Source organism: Abramis brama (genome assembly GCF_963993115.1).
Source record: "Abramis brama genome assembly, chromosome: 21".
NCBI classification, from domain to species: Eukaryota; Metazoa; Chordata; class Actinopteri; order Cypriniformes; family Leuciscidae; genus Abramis; species Abramis brama.
This window is the reverse complement of record NC_139983.1, coordinates 29,914,553-29,920,552: the sequence shown is the minus strand read 5'-3', so window position 1 is coordinate 29,920,552 and position 6,000 is coordinate 29,914,553.

The following is a 6,000-nucleotide window of genomic DNA, read 5'->3' as shown; positions in this document are numbered from 1 at the left end:
GCTTTAGTGTTTTCATTTCTGTGTTTGAACACTAATAGTGTAAAAAAAAAACTGTTCAGTCCACTTGAACATTTATACACTTGAGGCTATTAGCTATGGCCGTTCTTAATGATTTTATTTTTTAATTGGGTTTCAGATGCAGAAAAAAGTGAGTCTTGGAAACAGGGTTGTGATTTAAAAAGTAGTTCATGTAATTATGGTTGTCTTTGCATAATCACACTCTAATCTATGGTATGCTTGAAAAAGCATGTTTAAATAAAGGACATTTCTCTATCAAAGAACAGATTTAGTTTTTAGTGTTTTCACGACACCGTTTTCAACTAAAAGTGAACAACTTTTCATGCATTTTAGCCCTTCATTTACACGACAGCAGTGTTTAGGGACCTGAAAATGCAAACTTGAAAACGATACCGTCATAGTCTCCAGACATGCGTGTCTTCTAGACATGTATGTATTGGGAAAAGCTTCTGTCACTTTCACTATGTCAGAGTTATGTTCATTCAAAGCAGGGAATAATTTTTGAACAAACTAGGTGTGGTCAGAGCATGTTAAGATATAGGCTTCTTTTTCTTGTTTGAATATGCGATAATGTTGAAATGTTTAAAACTAGCATTGTGTGATGACCATCGTCTGCACATCAAAGTTTAGAGTACTTGCACACTGATTTCAGACCTATAAAGAGCATCTTTGTGCTTCCTCCTACTCATCTCATTCTTCAGTTGCTCTCGCATTACATCATCAATCCCATTATGAAGTTAAAAGTTTCGAATTTAGTTCAAATCAAAATGAAGAACTTTTTGAAGATAACGCTCTGAAGATCGGCTGCTAAAAACAAAAATCATCACTAGAGATATGATATTATGAGATATGAAAATGTTAAGATTAAAGAAATGCTTTTTTTTTTAAGTTACTATATGTAATTATAACTCACAGCCGCCAGAGGGAGCTGTTATCATATCAACTAAACTGGAAAATCACACTAACCACCTTTTTGTGAGCTAGGCCTAGAAACATGAATGCATTTAACAATATATAACAAGTGTGAATTACATTTCTTTTTAGTGCAACATTTATTTATTACTTTTTAATGCAAGGTAAATAGCAATTTTTAACAAGTTAAATGCAACTATTTTGTTCATGAAAATACATCTCGTTTGTGAAGTGAATGGTGTCAAACCATTTTGATTATAATAATCTTTAATTGTGAAAAACAAGAGAGGAATAAAAAGCACCATTTTTAAAACGCATAGGTCCGGTTTCACAGACAAGGCTTAGATTAAGCCAGGATTAGGCCTTAGTTCAATTAAGACATTTAAGTTGATCTTATAAACGTGCCTTAGAAAAACATAACTGATGTGCATCATGAGACAAAACAATGGTACTGATATATTTTAAGATATATCAGTGCAAGTTGCTTTGTTAAAACAGCTCAAACATCCATTTTAGGCTGAGACTAGGCTATAAACTGAACTAAACTTTTACTGACATTTAATAATAATAATAAAAAAAACTTTAACATGATGGTTCATGTGGAGCCGTGCACGTTTCCTGTTTAAAACTCACTATACGCATTTGAAAAAATTTACTAAAATCCCAGTGTGAAAGGGCTTCGAATAATGGCAAGCGCATTATCCATCAAACAGTGATGACATATTCGTCCCTTTCATACGCGCTCTCTCTGCAAAATAAGGGCATATAAAAGGATTTCGATTTTCGGCATGCCATTTAGCTGCTTTGAAAGGGAAGATCAGTGGGACGCCATGACTGCTAATTAACATTTCCTCCTGTAGATGCGGGAGAGATGGGATGTGTCTCGTCCCACTCGACACTGACAGTCATCGTATAGTAAAGGTGACGGAGAGCTCGTCGGGAAATCTCTGCTTGGCTTGCCCTCATTTAAGAGGGTTTATTAAAAATGACATAACGTCTGCATTCGTGATGAAGCTTACGGCTTGTCTTTTGTGCTTCCTGTGGAACGTTATTTTGTAACGTGCTAAATGCATAAGTGTGATGTAATGTTATACGGCTGAAAAGCCCACCTCACTAAAGTCATGCACAGAGGACGCCCGTCACCAACACTGTTAATGTGTGCACCTGTTCGGTCATTATTCCAAACCAATGCCATATTAATTACAGCTGAGATTTCACTATACGTCTCTTATGAGATCTGTGCATCCACTAAAAGTGCTGGAGATGTAGTATGGAAGGATATGGCATGAGAGAGAGAGAAAGTGGTGTCTGCTAGCGCTCTCCTTCAGGACGCCTGCCAGCTCACACAGTCAACTGTTGAAGGATCAAAGCTGCAGAAAATCAGCAGTGTCAAGATACACACACATGTGACATCAAACCAGAGCATGGAGAGCAGCAGAGACCTTCAGAAAGGTGATCTTCACACAATATAGCTTTCTGAACAAACACCTGCACGTACAAAGTGAACGCTGATGACTGTAATTTGCAGAGATCATCTTAATTATGTTCCATTTCAATTATGTGTCTAAGTAACATGTACACAGTCAAATTAGATCAATGCACCTTTATTGGTTTTAGTGATTTAAATGAGTTTTAATAGAGACATGATGTTTTTTGTTCTTTTATATGTTCAAAAATATGCATTGCGAACACAGAATACCTTTCTGTCCTTATATAATGAAGAAAAAAGCCTCATTAAAAGGAATTAAATTGATAATACAAATTTACGATATATTAGAACCTATAATAATCTCATATTATTATTGTTTTGAAAAACAATCTGCTGCACTGCTTATAATACGACCGATAAAGTCATTAAACAAAAAAAACAAAACAGGAAATTATGTCATAGTGAAGACCCCTGCATGTTAAATTTGATCTTAGATGGAATAAGTATATTTAACAAAATATGTAATATAGTAAGCATATTCGACAAATTCTTTTACGTTCCTAAAGGGAAATTTGACTAGGCATCTCTGATTGAGTTTATAAACTGGAAGGAAGCCTGGCTGTTAGAGGTATTGCATTCCCAATAAGACTAAAGATGTTCATTTTAAGATCTTACATAAAATATATCATGTGAATGATACGGTGGCAAAATGTATGGATGTTGACAGTTCTTGCTCATTTTGTGGGAATAAGGATGAAACACTGATCCATTTATTTTTCCAACGTGAAAAAACCTTTGGAATAGTTTCTCTCTTCATATAGGGAAGCACTTTTTATTCATAAGAAATGTTATTTAACTCACAGCCTACGTCTTCACATTTTTTAATTGAAATTGACACATTTCTCAAATCTCTTAGGTTGATTAAAAACAAGAAAAGTGACATTCTTGAAATATTATGATTTTTCTGGGGAATGGCACTGATGCATAATGCATGTGTTTAAATGTTATCTTTCTTTTTTTCTTTCTTTCTCTTATTTTAGCCTATTTGTAAAACCTTACATGAAGATTTGATGTAATTTTCATAAAAATAAAAAATAAAAATAAAAAATAAAAAAGGCTCTTAAAATATATATCAGATGAATTGACCTTTTTATGACAAGGCTAGGTTAGTTCAGATCCTAAAATGTCATGGTGCGACTCTTCAAAAACAAAATTATATTAAAATTACAATCTACATTGAAAAAATATATTTAAAAACTTTTTTGTAAAGTAATAATTGTTACACAACATGACGTTTGGTCATTAATTGAACTTCATGAAAGCGACATAAAAGCTTATTAAAGCCAAAACCAGCATGAATAAAAAGAGTTTATGTTTTGTGAAAATCTTTCCTTTTCTTTCTCAAACTCATTGATCCTGTCCTTTTTGGATAAACTACATGGCCAGTCCTGACCGCATGAGGTCTTTCATAAAGCAACAAAATATCCCGAGGGAATGCTAATGGAATTTCTATCATAATTTGGAACCAAATCTTAAATGGGATAAAACAAGAATCCTCAAAGAATCAAATATGATCCTACTGGATAAATTGAAATTCCTAGTGTTCCATTTAATTTTTCAGAATGTCACTATGCAGTGGGAATGTGGTTTGATCCCATTAGCTTCCAAATGATGACAGACGTCAATAGCGTTCCTTCAGGGCTCTTGATAAGGGTTAGTGGTGTGTATCTCTGGAAGGAAGGTGTTGACTGCTAAACTCTGTTGCTCCTGCAGGGGGAAACAGGTCGAAGCACGATTTGTCTCACCGTGTTTTCTGTCCACCGACCGGTGATCTGGCAAGGTGATATATGCCACAGGTGGCTGGAGGGAGGCTGGACGCCAAATGATCAATAGGACACCTACATTCGGACGGGTGGTGCTCTTGATAGTCACCTCTTCCCCCCAGCGTGAGACCCCGAGAGATGATATGCAGATCATTGCCTGTAAATAAGAGATAGTAAAGCTTCAGACACGCGCACGCGCACACAACAAGACGCGCGTTCGTTTCCCCCGCGCTCTTAATTTAGTAAACTTGGCAGTCGTTTTTAATCTCCCGGCAAATTGAAGCGGTAGGGGATCGTGGCAAGTGTTGGATGCATGTTATTAATTCCTCGCTATTTCTGTCTAGCGCAATTAGTCACTGTTTGCCGCTGAAAATGTCCCATTAATTATCCACGGCCTGTATGTGGAGCTGCTCGTGGCTACAGCGACTGTCTGCAGATTTAGGGAGAGGTCCGCGTTCACACACACTCACCTCTGGAAATGAATGACGGGTCTGAAACGTCTCTTTAATTGCTTTTAAAACGCGTAATCTTTGCCTCGGTTTGAAAGAACGGCGTGAGCCTTCTCGGTTTGTCTTCTGTTGTCATCACAGATTGTCTACGGGCACCCGAGGGCGCGAGAGTCGAGGCGCACTGCTGTTCCAATACACAATAAAACCCTTTTATAGTAGGCCTACACATGACGTCAGATTAAACGTGTGCAGAGACCAGGACTGTCACATGGGCTGTAGATTATCTATATTGTTTACAAGCACCTAGTTGGAAACTTAATTTGTGACATTTATCCTCAAAAATGGTGAAGAGTTTTGATTCATCATGGTTTTACTGATTAAACAACACAATTACCATTTTAAAACAATTATATTGTGGATCATGGCTTTTACTTCAACTAAATTAATTTTTTTAAAGCAATTTAATTAGATAAATTAAAAGAAGTTTCTTTGGTCAACTTGTGTTAAATTGTATCTTTTTCCTAGGCAATAATGTTGGAAATTTTCAACCTTATCTCTTGAGGAAATTGTTGGGGCTTTCGTATGAATTTGTATGATATAATTCATATGTTGTTGTTTTGTTTTTTATTTTTTAAAGTATAACCCCTAAACCTGAGTGGGGCGTAAGCAGATTGTATGAAAACGTAGAAATGAGATTGTACAAATTCATATGAATTGGCGAAACGTAAAATAGTTATGAATTGCCATATAGGGAGTTTTCTTGGAATAGTCTTTGGAAAAGACTGCGGTAAACAAAACTTCACTTTAAAGGTACACTGTGTAAGTTTTGGCCATCTAGCGGTTAAAAAACAAAACTTAATGCATTTTGCAGAAGAACATTGTTTTGGTTGTGCTTTGGTTCTTTCTCACAAACTCCAGCGCAGCGCTACGTTAACCTTAGTGAAATGCCCCTTCAGAACAGATAATGCTTTACAACTCTGTTAGAGAGCTACATATGGCAATTAATCTGTTCAATAAAATGCCTTACTCACCTTTTGAGAAAACAGCATCTCCGCATAGCTTTACCACATTTCAAATCCCTCAGTTCTCGCCATCTCTGAAAAGCCAAGCTAATGTTGATTCTTGTTTTATTACGAGCTCTGTTGCGTTCTCTTTTTGCCAGCAGATTTCCTCTGTTCTGTGTGTTTTTTTTGTAACGGGTGATTCCCCAAAGCACCCAGAGCAATTTTTCTCTATTTACAGATATGACGAGAGACTCGTATGCAGTCTTTTCCCAACGAAAAACATCCCAACAGGTCTAAAATATAAACTGTAACGATGAGGCAAGGACGAAGCAGAGAGAGAATCCACATGCAAGCACTACTTTAAT